Here is a 19,775-nt window from a genome sequence, read left to right as displayed (position 1 = left end):
CATTGATAAAATCGGTCAAAAATAAATCTAGTATAATTTATATTATTTAAGACATTTATTGTTTACGTTCAATCTTGGAAATACACAAGTTTAATGGAGTAAATAATATTGTAATATAAATAATAATGTAAATTTAATAGGAGATTGCTGTTTCTGAGAGTAAAGACTTAATGAATGGATTAGCGAGATTTATAATAGTAAAGCAAATAATCATGGCATACTTATGGCTTTTCCGCTTCATAAATCTAATTAGTCAGCCAAATATGAAACTGCCGTAAAACGTATGATATCATGGTGGAATTACTTTGTTAAAAGTGCAAAGCATTGTTTTTTTCCAATCTCTCCATTTTTAATAATTTATGTGAAAAAATAAAATGAATCGGCAACCTACACATGGGTATAAATCAAACTTCATTCAAACTCAGTTTATTTCTAATGTAGTTATTTTTTTATCAAAAGTATTTTTTCTGTTATGTTTCGCTTTTATTTTATTTTCCATAAAAATTGATCAATCAATCAATCAAGACAAAAATCAATCCCGAAATCCCGGGATTATGTTTACCAATCCCGGGATTCATAGGTATCGAAAATAGCTCGGGATCCCGGGATTGGAATCCCTATTGAAGATGTTTTTTAGTTTTTATGGATATCATTAAAATCCATCGCTTTATAAGATTGTCTCTCTCTTGGGCATAGTTATATACTATAGTTTAAAAGTTAGAAGACCTCTTTATTTTACTACGTATTTTTTTTTTTGGTTTTTGCGAGTGTTTAAACAAGAACTCTACTATTATTTTTTAAGGGTTAATTGTAATAATTATGTGTTTAAGATGGCTATCTGAGAGCATGGTAAATAATATAATGGTTCAAATACATTATCATCACGTTACGTGCTGTCATAGTAAGCTGCCACTACGGGAAAATAGTCTGTAATGTCATTTTTATTGGTATTTAAAATGTTTTCAGACTGATACCCCATCCCGTAGCACATTTGAACATTTAAAGATTGTCAGTTAGCAAAATCTACCGAAATCGCCAGAACAATAATGAGGTCACCTTACGTGTACCGCGCTACATCGGTAACCTCATGATTCAATAAACGTTATTTTATTATTTTATACATGCCTGCATATTTTTGACTCATGTCACAATCGCGTGTTCTTTGTTTTTAGTGGTTTTCTTTGTGGATTTTCTATTACATTATTATCTATGATCCTATAGTCTGCAGGTTGAGTTCTATTCAAAATACTACCTATGGATGCATTTCTACGTGTGCGCACTACATGCTATGCTATGTACTACTACTATGCGTCTACGCATCATTCAACATATTCTGAGGAATGACAAAACTATAGACTAAATTTGTCGCCGTATCAGCATGTGACAGTATGTGACGTGATCATAATATATTTGAACCTTCATTGTGACGTAAAATTAATTACCGTGTTCAAATAAAATGCTTTAGATTTTCATTTATTCCATTCGTGCGTGGACAAGCTGTTTAAGTTGATGATTTATATCAATAATTACAAGATAAAAAGAACTTTTTATATACAAACGTTTTTAAATTTTCTGTTGAATCATATAAACTTGACTTGACTAGCTTAAACGATCAAAAAAATTTGTACTTGATAGAAATAATGAATAAATGAAGCGCCTAGTTTCAAAAGCCAGTAAAACGGTTTTTGAAAATTTTTGACTTAGATATGTATTTAGATGGATATTTTTGTTACCTATATTATGGCCAAAGATTGAACTTTATAAAATGCCAAAAACCGTAAATACGTATGATCAAAAATTAGGGTAAATTTCAAAACCCGCTAAAATGGGTGGGTGTGCTTTTCAAATACCCTTAAAATGGAAAGCCAAAATACTCTTTAGAATGTAACAAATTAAAAAATAAATACATGAAGTTCACAGATTTAATAGATATGATTTATCTCATTTTTGTCAAAACTACCTAAAATCGTTTTTCTCATTTTTCTCAGAGCTACCAAAAATCGTTTTAGGGGCTTTTGAAACCAGGGGCTTCAAATATAGAATACTGAAATGTCATTTTCACATTTCATATTGATTTCCATAGTAACACACGTATATATTAATAATTTAGTTACAAGGAACCCAGACCCCTAGCAACCAATAATAGTGTTTTACTTTTTACGGATTTCTTCCGAAATAACTTTTCATACAAAACAGAATTAACAGAAAATGAATTCAATTTTACTTAAACATGGCTAAAAGTATTAAAAGATTGCATTGACATCGTGTTCTGATATATTCTAAAAGTTTCAAATGTCTAGCTAGTCGGGAAGTTAGTTAAAAATCGATTTGTGCTGGATAAACAACCACCGAACAAACAAGAATACGACGTAATAAAAACATTGTAATAAGGTAGATTTGTGCCATTACTAACCTTATACTACCATATTTTATGTTACCAGCCACTGAGGCCGCAAAAGTGACAAAACAATACACACATCCATTTTATGAATATCTTTGATTTCTTTTCTTTATAAATATAACCAATATCATAATAGATTTTTGCATAATCAACGCCTGTTTTGTCCACCTTTTTTCCTCGACGCTTCGCGCTTGTTGCAGACGCCATTCCAACAATATTGAGTTCACTTTAGTATGGTATCGTTATTTCGTTTGATCAACCACGAGACTATCAGTACTTTTTAGTATTCAGCACTTCCTTTGTCTTTACCGCTCAAGTATTTGATGCATATATACTTATACCCTGTTTACATGTGCATGGATTTACTGCTGACAGTACGTATTATCACGGCCATAACAAGAATAATTACAAGATAAAAGGAACTTTTTATATACAAAGTTTTTAAATTTTCTGTTGGATTATTATGCTCAAACTTGTACTTGATATGAAGTAAATAAAAAACAAACTATATATTTTTCAGTAGCAAACTGTGTTGAGGTGAAATATGATTTCAAATTTACTTTAAGCTTCTGCTTTTTGCAATGTCAACGCCACTGCTTAAAAAAACTCTCCAGCAGAAAATTTATAAGTAGATACCCCAGAGAAAGATATTATTTCTTTGAGATTCCCCTTGCTGCGAAATTTACTTTTCGGAGTAGCAGGAAGCATTAGTAGCGAGCGAGGTTTTTGATAGTAAATTTGACAGCGACGAAATTTAAACTTTTGTCTTCAAACGGGATTTGTATGAAACGCAAGCAGACAATAAGGGCTACGGATCACTCAGACAGCCAACTTTATAAGCTCGTTCGTAAAAAGTTTCTCGATATTTTGATTAAGTACTGTAATACTATTATTAAGGCTCGAAATGGCTTCACTTTATTATGTTTAGCTTTTTTACGGTTTCATATTAACTTACTCAAAGTTTCCTAGACATAATTTACTTGTAATTACTGAATATTTTTGAATAGTTTGATTTTTTAGATGAAAAACTTCTTAATTTTTAGCATTAATAAAATTAGTCTGGTAACCACCTGTTTAAAATGACGTGAAAATGTTTCATTAATAATAATTTTCTAAATAATATACGCAATCAATATATTCTGAGTACTAATAATTAAATTTATTGCTATCATTTTTCTTTACTCATATGCGTATACTTAATTAAAGTCTACAACTAATGTATCACAGATCAAGGTTTTAAATACTCATAAAGGGGGTAACAGACTGTGTTAAGGCGATACTTCAGTGCAACGGCAAATAATTTTCAACTATAGACGCGACGAAATTTTGAACTCGCTGGCAGTCTGAGAGCAAACGACGAGGTGTGAATACGTCAATTTGTTTCGTAATGGCGACGGGGGTATTAATTCTTAAATCGTGTAAAGATGACGTTACCCATTTACTTTAAAAAGATAACATGTCAATGAATATGTTATTATTGTTACTAATAGAACAATAAATGGACGCATGTTGGATTTATATGACAAATTATTTTTCGGTCGGCATGCGTCATTGCCTTTTGAATCAAAATCGATTTTTTTTATACCTACTCTCGAAAATCCTTTATATATTCGTCAATAATTGTTTGAAAAGAAGATAGTTATTTTCCATCATTATTAGAGTAGCATGTTATGACTTTAAAAAATAACTTTTAAGAATTTTGTTTCAATCAATTAGATAATATTATCATAATTAATATTATTATTGAAAGAAAAGCGTCTTTTTAAAAAATGTAACTGTCTAAGATGTATTTAAAAAACCTCTTTCACAAGGAATCGTAGAGTTAACACGAAAGAGATTTTCCAAGAATTATACTACATTTTGCTTCATATTATATTTTTTTAGATATTTTAAAATTTGGGGCCCCTTGTTAGCGCGGTATTATACTTATGTGCACACTCAGAGGATTGGTTAAATCCGGCCCATGTTCTTACCAAGACTTTTCTAAGTTGATAACTTTACTATTGTCCTTCATGAAGTTGTGATTATACAATAATTAAAACAGACAAAACAATATTCTACCTAATATTCAGTTAAATTGAATTAACATTGGACTTTTGTAATGATATAATTCTGAAACCGTTCGCAATATAAAGTAACTTTTGAAATTGTAATATTCTGATATTGCGTGTCTGGTAGTTTCTAAAATTATTGAAATCTTATTGAACAAACATAACCCAACTCCTCTTTTGATCACATAAATGTGATCCTGACCACAATCCAGCATACCTTTGACTTAGATGAAAGTTGACAACTGAGTTATTAGCCAATTAAAGCTAAAAGCTCAAAGAGACGATATTATTTTTGCCAAGTCTTTACTATTTACTATATAATATTTTAATTTATCAAATAATTTATCTTCTTAGTCTTGAAACTATGAATTTTCTATAAGTACCACATTTCAAAAGCGTATATTTTCTGAAAGACAAATCAATATGGAAATAATTAAACAATTTACTTCCTATCATTATAATAATTTGCCTCTGTGTGAATAAATACCGAGTCAGTAAATTGGACGTATATGTTATTATATTGTTTACTTGAAATTGTTTCCCATGAATTCCTTACCTATTGAAATAATAAGCAAGTATGCTCGAGCATTGCTTTGACTACAATATTCAATAGAAGGACGAAATTACCCCAAAAACAGAGCACTAAATTATATCTAATATTTAATAACGTCTACATAAATCAACTATTATAAAGTTTTATTCGAAACGGTTGAGCGATAATTGTTTAATTTTATTAGTAAGTATACCTCTTTTTTCCCAGTGGTTTATAATGAAACCAACTGTCATTATTTTTATGCATATTTTTTCATGTGATTTTGAGTAGTAAAAACTATTTATTATGATTAGGTTTAAAATAAAACCTCTTTTCTTTTAATAATTACGTTCATAAACTAAACATACCTCATATTTTTCATAGTCAAATATTTACATTTTTATCAAATCAATGGAAGGTTTGATTTAGTGTAGTATTTTTGAATAGTATTGTTTATTATTACAACGTTTTTCTAAGCTCGTATTCTTATTTGTCCTGTGGTTCTTTGTCGGGTACAAATCTTGCAATCAATTTTTAACTAACTCCCCGACTAGCTTGACATTTGAAACTTTGATAATATATAGGAACACGATGCTAAAGCATTATTTTAATACTTTTAGACATCTTTAAGTAGAATTAAATTCATTTTCAATTAATTATGATTGTATGAAAAGTTATTTCGACACCATTATTGGTTGCTAGGCCAACTAAATTATTAATATATACGTGCGTTACTATAGAAATCAATATGACATGTCAAAATGACATTTCAGTATTAATAAGTAAGTATAAATTTTTTTAATCGTTTAAGCTAGTCAAGTCAAGTTTATATGATTCAACAGAAAATTTAGGAACGTTGTATATAAAAAGTTCTTTTTATCTTGTAATTATTTTGTTTATTTACCCATAATATATCTTGCCATTTTTCATGCGTTTGTTTTTGCAATAAATTAATATGATAAATTATTTTACATTATTAGCAAAGTGCAAGTACGTTATATTAATTGAAATTTGGAGAGATTCTGATACCGGTTAGTAATTAAGATAATTGATAGCTTGATTTAAAACACAAAAACCGATTGCCAAAAATTAATGCACTTTATTAAGCGCTTGAAGGTTTAAAAATATTATTTAATTTCATCGTTATTAAATAGGAAAAACTTGGATCAAATTGATAAATCATATTGGCGAGAATCCAGTGAACACGGGCTTGGAACTATGCATGTCAATAAAACTTTAAACATAATGTAGTTCTAATAAATAGGTACATGCCTTAGAACCAGAAAAATTGGCCTTGATCTTAAAAGATACAATGAGTATGTAGATTCAAAGATAGAATGCAAGTCTTACTAATGCGTCAACGTACATTTAATATGATTAGTTTGTGTGTGGCTATAAATCATAATTGATTTTTTTAAAAATATATTTAATTCTAACAAGGAAAAAGCTCATTTATTTCAATAGACATCGTAAGGCATAATAATTCTCAATCCGTAATAAAAATGTGTCAAACCATTGCCCACTGAAGAAGGAAGCCGATACATTACACGACTGGTCCCACTTTTCGCCCCTCCCGTTGTCTATGGATGACCTGTCATTGTCTATAGAGTGCTCATATGGACGCGTCTGTCGTGTTCACTTCTGGAGTATTCTTAGTTTCAAATTTCTTTCAGATGATTTTAACGTATCTTGGAGACCTTGGAGTTCATCTGATTTAGTGGTTATGTCTTATTAATAATTGGAAGTGACGATCAAAGTAAGTAAACTTCTTCTGTGTATAATAATATCATAATACACTGGGACATTTGTGAACGTGACAGTCGATTCTAAACGACAATAACTAATAACTTATTTATACTCTTTAGTCAATATAGAATACCAAACTCTGCTTGCAAGTAAGTTATCCATAAATAGTATGGCAGTGGACCACTCGTTGCTTGCGCAAAAAGTTATGCTCAGGCTTTATTAATCTAAAAATGACGTAGTCAAGCACAAAATGTATTCAGTAGATACAACTACTAAGTAGGTAGACGCATATTAAACTGTTTTGCCTACTTTCTCTACGTATGTATATTCATTTTCGCATTTAATTCAACCGTACGGCGCTCACTTGTACCGGCGTCCAGTTGTCTCGGCGGCCAGTTAGTGAGAGCCACTCGGTGGTGGCCAGTTGACGACGCCAAATCGTCCTAGACCTATAACGCCTCATAATAATATGTAAAGGTAGTAAACAAAACTGAACTAAATTATAATATAAAATGTCTAAAAAAGTCATAGGTCACCGGGAATAAGTTTCACTTTATTTCTACGTCATAAGTCAAAGGAATATTATTAAGTATGTCTGGTATATTATAAGAGTGGTATATATATATTTTCGTTTTCCACGAAAAGCATTCCCGCGGAAATTATCGTCGGGTGACCACTAAGAGTACCATAAACTACGATAATAGTCTGTGAAATAGACTTTATTGCCATGTAAAACGATAAAATACGTTTTTGAGACTTTTTACTACTGGCAATTTTTAAGCACCGATAAATTATTATAATAATATGTAGTTTGGAGACTATTTGTTACGGAGAATGTCGGGAAAACTATCAATTTTGTAAATTGCTTAAAAAATACATTAATTATTATTTTATCAGGGTAGTTGCATGATTTTACAACGTTTTTCTTAGCTCGTATTCTTATTTGTCCGTGGTTCTTTGTCCGGTACAAATCTTGCAATCGATTTTTAACTAACTTCCCGACTAGCTAGACATTTGAAACTTTTAGAATATATCAGAACACGACGCCAATGCATTTTTTTAAATACTTTTAGCCATCTTTATGTAGGATTGAATTCATTTTCAGTTAATTCTGTTTTGTATGAAAAGTTATTGCGACACCATTATTGGCTGCTAGGGGTCTGGGGTCCTAGAAACTAAATTATTAATAAGTACGTGCGTTACTATGGAAATCAATATGACATTTCAGTATTATTTCTATCAAGTATAATTTTTTTTTGATCGTTTAAGCTAGTCAAGCCAAGTTTATATGATTCAACAGAAAACTTAAAAACGGTGTATATAAACAGTTCTTTTTATCTTGTAATTATTTAATAATACTATTATCACAGCTTTGTCATACAAAAACATTATAGATAGTCTGAAAGGTAGAAAACTGACAGAATCGTGTTATGTATGATTGGAATTTAAAAAAAAAAAGAATTAAAACAATAGACAAAGGCACGGTGCGTGGCCATTTTTATACATTTTGGTGATATCATAAAATTAATTAGTTTATTGTCGTCTTGTGTGTGATATCTGGGCGTGGGTCCATAGTACCTATGCCAAGGCCTGAAAAAACGAACCATAAGTGCGAGTGAGAAAGCATTTGGCACGCTTACTAAGCAATATTTGCTAGAGTAAGATAGAATTTCTACGGCTGAATTAAATATTTTTTATTGATTTGAATGAGTACATTCATTTATTGTTTTTGTGGTCAAATTTTAATATAATGTTAATTGTAATTATTTTTAGTTAATTCAGTAGAAAATATGGTAGGTAACTAACAAAACAAACAAGTAAAAACTATTTTGTGTTTAAATTTAGTAGCCGTACTGAGAAGCAACGTGACGTTATAACGTTTCATAGTTAAGTTAATAATAATAAAATTAAGGTTCTACTGTGCGTTATAAATACACAAGAAACACGGATTCATTTTGTCGAATAATAAATAGCCACTCTCTTTATATTATTACTCAGAGACTATGACCGTCTGCTGGCCTACACTTGTGTTTATCCAGTTAAAATAATTATGTACCTAGTTATTACATCATATTACATGGCTATTGCTTATTAACCCTTATTAACTTGTAAAGTTTGGTAGGTATAATATAATATTACTCTATCATATTATTATAATAGTATGTCAGGCGTACAAATATTTTATATTGGGAGAGCTTAGTCACATCCAAGAGACGTATTCTCTACTTTATCAAGCACACTGTTACAATAGATCCGATATTATCATCAATGGTTATCAAGACAGAAGGTCACAAAGGTATGCGTCTTCCAGATGGAAAATTAACATACAACCAAATCAGAAAAAAATTGGTCCAGATGGAAGTAGATTGTTGGCAAGGTTTTTGACCATCCTCAGTAATAAGGCAAAGAACACAAATAAAAAATATACAGTAGATAATATTATTACTGTATAAAGTTTGAGATATTCTTTTTCTTTCGACCATGTCCGATCCTAATAGGGTGATATGGGCCTCCACTGGGTAGAGGTTTGTATTAACAGATTTTGTTTTTTACAAGAAATGGATGTCAGCCACTTGCTCAACCTATTAGGTCCATACCCTGACAGACACAAATTAAAAAACAATATGTGTATTTGCCAGACCCAGGATTCGAACCTGGGACCCACAGCGTTATAGTTCAACGCTTAAGCCGAGCGGCCACCGTGGGTGTCATTAAGGGTGGGGGTTGAGATATTTTTAATTATTGTTATTGTATTTTGATTTTGGGCTGTGAAAACATAACATTGCTTGTTACACAAATGCACCGGAAGGAATCCTTTTAACATTATTAATAGATACGATGGGTTAAGTTTGAAATCGAAATGGCTTCCGGGTCTTTCAGCAAATTTTCATGTCCGATTTGGTATTTCTGGTAACAATTAACATTGTGTAATATCACTTTGTTTACTCCGGGCAATGTTCGCTGTCAGCTAATGTTTTTTACATACTTAGGTGACATTTATTTTCATACATCGACAGTACATTTTAGAATAATACATTTTGAATGTCGTCTGAAATTAGCCCAAAATATTGAGGAAAAATATAGAAGCAAGGTTGACAGCTCAAAAATAAAATATAATATTGTATGACATTATTCAAAACAATATACCTTCAAGTTATAGGTAGGTACACAATTTTTTTTTTTATAAAAATCAATGTATTTTAAATAAATAACAATAAAACTATGATTTAGTCAGCGCTCGAAATGGAAAAGTTTACGAACCGGAGCGCTCGACAATTTTCTGAAGATATTTACATAAGTATCAAATTTTATGTGTACTTTATAAAAATAAGTGTGTTAGATTTTTGTTGTGTAGTCTATCTAGCTCAAACGGTCAAATTATTCTTTCCACGAGACGGAGCGATAATTTTACCGAGTTCACGAACCGGAACGGCGCTCCGGTGCGCTCCAGTCCATTTCGAGCCCCGGATTTAGTCAAAAAATCTTTTCTATGCATTAAGAAAACTTAAATAAATTTTAATAATATAAACATCATGAAATAATAATACGAGTATATTATAATAAGATGGAATCATATTATTGTTTTTAAACACACTTTAAAATTTAAATCAAAAAAAATATCTGAAATTGCAAGCTTCGAATACTGTTTCCGCTAGGTGCCTCTATTAAGTGGAGTATTAGAATTATATTATTCTAGTTTTAAGCTTCTAGCTCAGGAGGGGCCTGGCGTGGTTCGTCAACCAGACAAGTGAGATAAGCACACATCACAAATTGACCCTTATATTAAATAGTCGCCCGCGGCGCTAATTTTCTTCAAATGTTATTGTTGATTATGGTTTTAAAACATGTGGTATGCTATGCAATTTTTGATGTGTGTTGATACTTAACGATTCAACCATTTGGAAAAAAGTTACTGTAGAGCGCCATACTGCATTTAATCTAAGTGATAGGTAGGGGGAGCTACCAAAGACCCTTGCCTGGGGGGCCCGCTTCAGGGTGAGGGGGCCATGATTTATACATTATAAAATGTGGAGCATCTTATGCCAGGACAATATCTCCAACATGTTGATTTTCTTTTTTAGAGATTTTTTCTATGAGAAATGTTTCTAAGATGTTTTTAAATTGTGTGAGGTAGTATTTTGCTTATGAAATATTTTTACAATAAAAAAATATATTTAGTTAAAAGTATATTATAATACCTATAGTATTATATAGTATGTATTCACGTCGTAAAAAGCAATAAACCAAATTTCTGGTAAAATTTTTCTGTTATATTTTTTTAATATTATTTTATGTTATATTGGTTCTGAAACCTTAAATAAGAGAAGAAAATTGGTTTCCATTGAAAGCTTCAAATCTTTTCGATATCTACTTTGACATTCAAAGAAATAAAGAAAAAATGAAAAAAAATCTACTACTTTTGAGGGATTTATTTTCAATTGATTGCCGGTAAAAAAGGCTTTAAAAGCACAGTAGTAAAGAGATCATAATTTTGTGGATTTTTTCAATTTATTTCGGTCGCAAAACACTTTATGCTCTTTAAAAAAAATATTATGGGCCATATAAAGGTATTGTCGCACGATAAAAGCATTACACTGTAAGCGGCTCGACCAGTGGTTCTCAACCAGATAATCCAAACTTATGTGGGGTAACAATTAAAAAAAAACGCCGGTGTTCAGCTACATGTGAATCAACAAATTTTTCAATGGGCTGTTATACACAAGTGGGTAAAACAATATCGTTCAATCGCGACCGACCATGCCTATTACATAAATAACTGTAAATTAAACTCAGCCCGTCAGGAAGGACCAGCGAAATCGATTACATCCTCACTGACAGAAAATATACATTTTTAAACTGTAAGGTGATCAATCGGCTTAACATCGGCAGCGATCACCGGATGGTGAGACGTAAGATAAGATTAAACGTCAAATCAGAAAGATCCAAACTGCAGAAGAAGTCAAATGCTCGCATATACTTGCAGAGCAATACCTACTGAATTCCAAGATGAACTCAAAAATGAACTATCGGCTTTTTTAGATGAGAACAAAACTGTTTAACTATCCAACGCGGAGGATATATAGGATATAGAGTTATAACGAATATCATTTTACAATGTGCAGAAAAAATAGGCGTAAAAAGCTCGGAAGTTACACTTGCCACCAAATTTTTAAAGGCAACATTGAATCTTATGGAGCAGAGAAGGAAAACCAAGAGCAATAGACAGGCACAAAATGATATGGAGTTTTCAATACTTTGCAAAACCCTCCGAAAGAAGATAAGAGAAGACATTCGTAAATTCGGTGTAAACCTCATACAAGCAATTGTGAAAGCAGGCAGAAGTTTGAACAAAAACAAGCAACGCTTGTCGATAAGAAAACGTCAAATCACAGCACTAAAATCAAAAGATGGTTCTATCATCAGAAATTGGGAACACTTGTTAAACCGAGTTGAAGAGTTCTACAGCGATCTCTACAGTTATGACACTGACAATACTACTATAATAGACTTAGATCTTCAGAGAATTGGAAATTCGGAAGACTATCCGCCCGAAATCACATCCTGGAAAGTAAACCATGCTTTTAATTACATGAAAAGTAGGAAAGCCCCGGGGGAAGACGGTCAAACGATAGATTTTCTCAAAAAGCGGGAAAGGATGCATATGAAGTGCTTGCACAATTGTTCACAGCCTGCATACGCAAAGAGCATGTCCCAGAGGCATGGAAAATGCCAGAATTGTTATTCTTCACAAAAAAGGTGACAAAGAAGACCTAGTAAATTATCGTCCAATAAATCTACTCCCTATTCTCTACAAGACGTTCACAAAAATTCTCTCAAACCGTCTGCAAAATGTACTAGACGAGAACCAACCAAGAGAACAAGCCGGATTTAGAGGAGGATACAGCACTATGGACCATATCCAAGTCGTCAGAGAAATCATAGAGTGGTGTCAAGAATACAAGCTGCCACTATTCATGGGTTTTATAAACTATGAGAAGGCGTTCGATTCGATAAAGAAATGTTCAAAACTCGACGCACTCAGAGAACAAGGAATTCCTGGGCGCTATATAAATATTTTCAATAATGTATACAGTAGCGCAACAGCATCTGTCAATCTCCATAAACCATCGCGCAGATTTCCTATCAGCAAAGGAGTCAGACAAGGTGATAAAATCTCACCTAAACTATTTCCAGCTACCCTTGAAGACTTATTCAGGCAACTTGACTGGAATGACAAAGGGATCCCCATAAATAGAGAATACCTGAGTCATCTGCGCTTTGCCGATAACATAGTAATTTTCTCGCAAGACTCAGATGACCTCCAAAGCAGAATGCAGGAACTCGCTGAAGTAAGCAACAATGTAGGTTTGAAAATAAATGTAATAAAGACGAAAGTCATGTTTAACTGCTTTGCGGGCCAAAAAGATATCCTCATCAATGGCACAGCTCGAACAGGTGAAAAGTTACATCTATCTGGGACAACAAGTGTCTATAGATGGATATATATTTGATTAAATTGTTCGCAGAGTAAAGCTAGGCTGGAGTGCTTTTGTCCGCCTGAATAATGTCTTCAAAAGTGACCTTCCACTGTGCCTAAAGCGCAAGGTGTTCAACTAGTGTGTGCTTCCCGTGATCACATATGCGTGTGAAACATGGACCCTAAGTAAAAGAGAAATCCAGAAACTTAGAGTAGCACAACGTGGTATGGAGAGGTGCATGCTGGGCATAACGCGAAACGACAAAAAGAGGAATGAGTGGATAAGGAAGCAGACAAGGGTTTGCGATGTAATATAGTTTATTAAAAGCCTTAAATGGATATGGACTAGACACAGCTTGAAAAAGAGACAATCGTTGGAAAAATCTAGTCATCCAGTGGTATCCAAGAAGTACAAAATGTCCGCAAGGTAGACTTAGAGGCCGCTGGATCGATCAAATGATAAAGTTCTGCGGAAGTACGTGGCAACGCAACGCACATGACCGAGAGAAGTGAAAGCAGCTTGAAGAGGCCTTCATCCAGCAGTGGATAGATTCAGGCTGATAATGATGATGAAACTTAGCCTGTGTACATGAAGATTTTACTTCATGGGAGAAGGCGGTCACAGCGCGTCAGGAGACGTCATTATCACTAATGCAAAAAGGACGAATCAAACTACACGAAGCGATTGTTACACCCCACCGGTTGGGTATATTGTGTCATTTGTAATTAGTCACAGTATTTGCATCGAGTGCTTTAAAAAAATGTTTGATACTGAAAAGTTGCGTGGAAATTATGTGTATTTTTGAAGAATACTTCTTTAAATTTAGTGAACCAATCGTTATTCTTACCGGGACAAGAGTATCTAAGTAAAATTTGTTTGGCAGTGAAAAGGATTTATTAAAAAACTTAATGTTTTCTAGAAGTACCCTAATTGGAGCAGTATGTTCTTATATTTTAAAAGTTATAGATTTTCATATAAGATGTGAATTATTTTTTATCTCTCACAAAAACTAATAATTAGGAATTTAGCATTTGCATTCATTGGTCTCTAAAATAGGTATACCTAGATATTAATACTATGCAACGTTGGAGAGAAAAGAATATATTATTCACAAAGTAGCAAAAGTGAGAACAGATTCTACTGCCAATAAATTGTCATATTGACTTCATAAAATATTTCCGGACGAAAGCTAAAAAGCACTAACATAAAAACTTTCAATACGTACCTGGTCGAAGAAGATGAAAAATATTTTGAAAGAAATTCCGCTTCAATAGAAGGCAAATAAAGATTTTCCTTTTGAGGTTGGACAGTAAAAGTTCTAGGGTATTATTGCAACAGACCTTTATAATTTTATTCTTTTCTTTTCGCAGGGGATGTAAAATTACGGTCGGATACTAAAAGATGCGGGGTAGTAATTTTCAGCATGAATTATTAATTTTCGACATCTTTCACTGCGTTACAGGTTGTGAATTAATACCAATTGTTCATGGCCAGAAGCATTAATATAAACAGTAAATCACCATTATTTTCTAAGATAGACCATGTTTTAACAATGCCGAAGTCTTGATACTAAACGATTATGTTATATTTACCTCGATTTATAAAAAAAATAATTAAAATATTATATTGTAGAAAATTTTGCAAAAACTAATACAATGCGATTGTCATGTATTGGGGGTTATCTCTGAGATGCTGATGTTGCTCCGATGTTACTAATATATGTTCTGGAAGGCTACGTTGAGTATGCGTGATGTGGTTATTCGGGTAGTGAGGAATGATACACAGTGATTTCATTTTCTTGTTTTTATATTGTAGACATAAAATTTGGATACACTAGGCTCTAATTAACAGGACTGTCACATTAGTTTTTATGTTGAGTTTGAAGGTTTACATTATGATTTGATTTGAGGTTAAATGTTACGCGGAGCTGCGTACGTAAATGGGCTACACTATTAATTAAAGGGCGGAAATGCAACTGATTTATTGACTGTCATTTCCTGTTCGTATTATTAGATGTCTATACTATATAAATGAGCATATACATTATACAATAATGCGTCAGTTGTAGGGTTGAGTAAACCTCTACACATGTATAAATACAGAGTGAAATAGTAATCTGAAGTAAGTTATCTGCGACATTTTTCAATAATATGAAACTACAATCTGATTTTTATTAGTTTCCGGCCAATCTTAGCGTAGAACAGAGGTCGGATTAAAAGTGTACACTTTGCGTATAACGAAAGCTCAATAAACTTATGAATTAAAAGTTTGTATTTTATTTTGAATATTTTTTTTGTCACTTATCACTGTATCACTGTATTGTCCATATAAATATATTCAAAAATATGTTTAATATTTAAACGCTCTTTAATATTTTCGAGTTCCGTAGATCATATATATAGGTAATGACGGTACGTACAAAGTGAATATTTAATAAATATTATTATAATTGAGATCTGGGTTACAGAAATTTAATGACAGTCACACCTACATTGATTTAATATATATAAAAAAACCGATAGCCAACGTTGTAACACAATTTGATAAGCATTTCACGTAAGAACTACTATTTAAAATTATTGTAATTAAGTAGAACGCCCGTAGCTTAATTACTAAATTCCATTAATTAATAACCGACGTCACTATTCAGTTTTTATAATGTAGGTACTTAGACTTGCTAATAATTTAATAAACTATTTATTTTATTCAAGATTTGAGAATGTAATAATCCTAATATTGAACACAAGGCATTTTGTTGATACCTACATTGATTTAACCCTTTACTGCATAGTGTCGCAAATTTGCGACATTTAAAACTATTTCAATATAGCCAATGCCATCAGTGTAAATTATCAAATAATATCCTTTTTCGATGCCTAGAAAACTGTTTTACCATTATAAACATACTACTTTACCGATTTTCTTTGGAAATTTCAAGAAATAAAGCATTTCTGCATTATAATAGTCTCTGCATTTCTGCTTTGACAGTTGACGAATTCATATGTACGCGAAAATCCGCATTTGTAAATAAATAAAAAAAATGTACTGAAGATTAAAATTGGTTGAATAAAAATATCTACACATCAAATACGGTGTGTACATTAGTTTTTTTATAATTGTTATCATTTGGTTTTGTATTTTGTCATACTGAAATGTAAGATTTCCTAATGTCGTAAATCTGAGACACCACGCAGTATTTATTATTATTCACAAGGCATTTTGACACCAAGAAAAAATAAAAATGTTCAAAAAAAAATATCATGCAGTAAAGGGAATATATTACAAAAACCGATAGCCAACATTGTAACACAATTTGATAAGCATTTCACGTAAGAACTACTATTTAAAATTGTAGTAACTAAGTAGAATGCCCGTATTTGAATTATTGTAAAATAAATATTTTTCATATCGCAGTTTTTAATTAGTTTAATGTTAATGGAAATTATTTCCAAGGAATAAGTTTACTCCCGTGAAGAATATTTTAATGAAAATATTTTCTAAAATGATAAATAGCCGCCCTTACGTAAGAATGATTTCCCATAGTAGCTATTATCTCTTTCAAAGAATTAAGCGACCCGTTTCAGGAGAAATTTAAAAATAAAAATAAATGTCTCTGCTGTTGAAAAATTAACAAACGTACAGAATACGGAAACAAATATATTCAACAAAGGCAACGAAGTGGAAATTGGACTCCAGAGATCCGGTCGGTTTTCATACTATGTTGAATAGGTTATTATTTTCCGTATAAACAATAATTATTACATGTCATGTAACAGGTACCTACATAATACTGCTATAAACATCATCATAATAAGCCAATTCTAATCATTCTTCTTCGATCAAGTCCGTTCCTCAGTCAGACCATATTACAGCACAAGTATGGATTGCAATACCGAATGAATATATAAATACTATTTTCCTTTCAATAATTAGTCAAATGATTATTTTCCGACTGCCTTTCTACAAGGCATGCTTATTTTTCACCCTCTTGAATCTAGTCGGTCTCTTCTTCTCTTGAAACACTTTTGCTTGTTAGCGCGAGGGATGGTTTCCAATCCTCGTGTCCTAATAAATTTGAATTTACATGCGCCTGCCAATTACCTACGTGGTCGCAGCCATGATTTATTCTGGATCGGAACCGTTACCTCGTGTCAAGCCTATCAGGGACCATTAGCGAGGGGTGCAAGATTATTAAATGCGCTCCTTAAGACATAGACATTTTCAGTGATGTACTTTGCATTTTGTTTTTGAAACTTTATTTTTCTGTGTAAAATTGTATGTTCTTTGTTTTAAAATTTTTATTTTTCTGTATTAAATTGTACTTAAGTATGTTTTGATTTAATTTGTTTTTCTGTTATTATTATTATTATTATATTCTATATTGTAATATTTGTTATAATGTAAATCTCATGTTGTGTACGTCTTGAATTTAGATTTGTGTTACACCCATGATTATTGGGCCTCTCCCGATAGATTAAATTCATTATTAGGTATAACCATGTCACCTGACCTCCTAGTCAACAATGGGCGTACGAACGTCCAAAATTCCTTGATTAGCTGTCAAAATGCTCAACATATACTTAGCACGTAAGACTTGTATTTAATTAATAATAAGGAGTGTGTGAGGGAAGGATGGCAACACTGCTCGATAAAAAAAAAGTCAGTCTGGGCCGCGAGCCAAAGGGGTGAACATCCGGCCCCCACGACTCGGAGAGTGACACAATTAAAATTCAAGCATGAAAGTGAAAAATACCAATTTAGTTTTATTTTTTGTGAATCCCGGGTCCCACCAACATCGCGAGCTAGCCACCAGGTCCCTGGATATCTCATTTTTTATGTCCACAATGTTTTGTATTCTTAAATAAATAAATACTGGTATTTCGGTATTTATTATTAAATACCGGTATTCATCAAAACATATTATAATAGAAAAGATAAGTACCTATCAATAAATATAACTATTAAAAACACTGTGTTATAGAAACCTATCTACATTTATTATGTTGACCTTTATAAATATGTAAGATCATAATAGTTTAGAACTGCTAATTTGTATTCATATTACAAGTATGGGTACAAGAAAATCTCTCTGAATCAACGTTTGTTTGATGGTACTCATCGTTGAATCAATAGTTATAGAATAATTGGAAATATTTGCCATAAATGTTTTATTTTTTGAAATATGTTAATTCATCGCAACACTTATATATATTTGAGAGATTTTCATTTAATATTATTTAAGTTTTGTTGGTTTCAGTCAATATATTTGCATTTTGGTAGTATAAAACTTATATATTAAATTGAATATACAATATATTAGTAGATAAGTAATAAAAAAATATCATTAAATTCATTATCAAAAAAAAATAAACGTGTATGTTTTCTTAATACCGAAAATACCGGTATATTAGATTTTTGAAACCTGTATTTCGGTATCCATAAATAATTAAATACCGGTATTGCAATCTCTAAGGTGTCTCCAATAATCTTCTTCTTTCACCTTTTTACGACCCAGCATTGGGGCATAGGGCAATTACAATTTCGCTCCACTTCCCTCGATCCATCGCCAACTCTTGCGCCTCCTGCCATTCCAGACCTGCAGCGCGTAGACCACTTTTGTAGCACCGCTGCAGGGTGAGGAAGGGCCGTCCACGATGATGGAACCCTTGAGACTGTTCCATAAGGGTACGGAGTCGCAATATTTGGTGGCAGAACACATGTCCCAGCCACGTAAAACGTCTCTTCGTGATTAACTCAATTACCGTAGGCTGGTGTGTCTGCTCACGAACTCAGGTATTTGTAATGCGGTTGTACCATTGTACCCCTAAGATTCGGCGGAGACATCGATTCTCAAAGCTTCAAAAGCCGAGATCTTTGAAGCTTAGTAAAATGCCATGTCTTATAGCTATACAGGAGCACAGGTAGCACGCACGCGTTGAACAAACGACATTCAGAATACCTATGCCAGACATTTCATAGCATCACCATACCTTTAACTTTTGGATAAAAAATGTTGCATAAAATCTTCTTCAATCATGTTTTAGTTTGTCGTGCATGCTATTCGGCAGTGATATCCATAGGTAAAGTCATGGCCCCCACAAGGGGGGGAGGGGCTGAGAGGGCTCTTCAGGAAGGGCCCGGCGTGATGAGTCGACCGATAAGTGAAATAAACACAGACCACAAAGGCGCTATTTTAGTTAGATTGTTATTAATAACCAAAATATTTGATTGCACGATGCAATTTTTAACTGCGTGCCGATACTCGACAACTCCATAATCCAAATAGATGTACATATTAAAAATACAAAAAATCGCTAAAAATACACCTTAATTTTACGGCGTACACCATGGAAAACGCTACTGTAGTGCGTCGCACTGCCTTTACCTTAATCGATAGGTAGGGGGGCCCGCCAAACATCCTAGCCTTGGAGCCCGGTTCAGGATGTGGGGGCCATGGGTAAAGTACACACACACGTACACACCATCTACGAAGAATTACTCTCAAACAATGGTGTTCTTAGATACGTGGCAGTCTGTCGTGTTGACGGGTTAGGTGGTACTCTTGT

The 19,775-nt window shown here is 32.6% G+C and overlaps 1 protein-coding gene across 1 annotated transcript in view; it reads left to right on the top strand.

Moving 5' to 3' along the window:
* Positions 1-19,775, top strand: part of LOC147070034 (allatostatin-A receptor-like) — a 238,024-nt gene that overhangs the window by 155,252 nt on the left and 62,997 nt on the right. The gene's annotated exons all lie outside the window — the stretch shown is intronic.

The sequence above is a fragment of the Rhyacophila brunnea genome, unplaced genomic scaffold (genome assembly GCF_057557595.1).
Source record: "Rhyacophila brunnea isolate RB1 unplaced genomic scaffold, BYU_Rbru_1.0 scaffold_22, whole genome shotgun sequence".
NCBI classification, from domain to species: Eukaryota; Metazoa; Arthropoda; class Insecta; order Trichoptera; family Rhyacophilidae; genus Rhyacophila; species Rhyacophila brunnea.
This window is presented reverse-complemented; position numbering and strand designations above follow the sequence as displayed.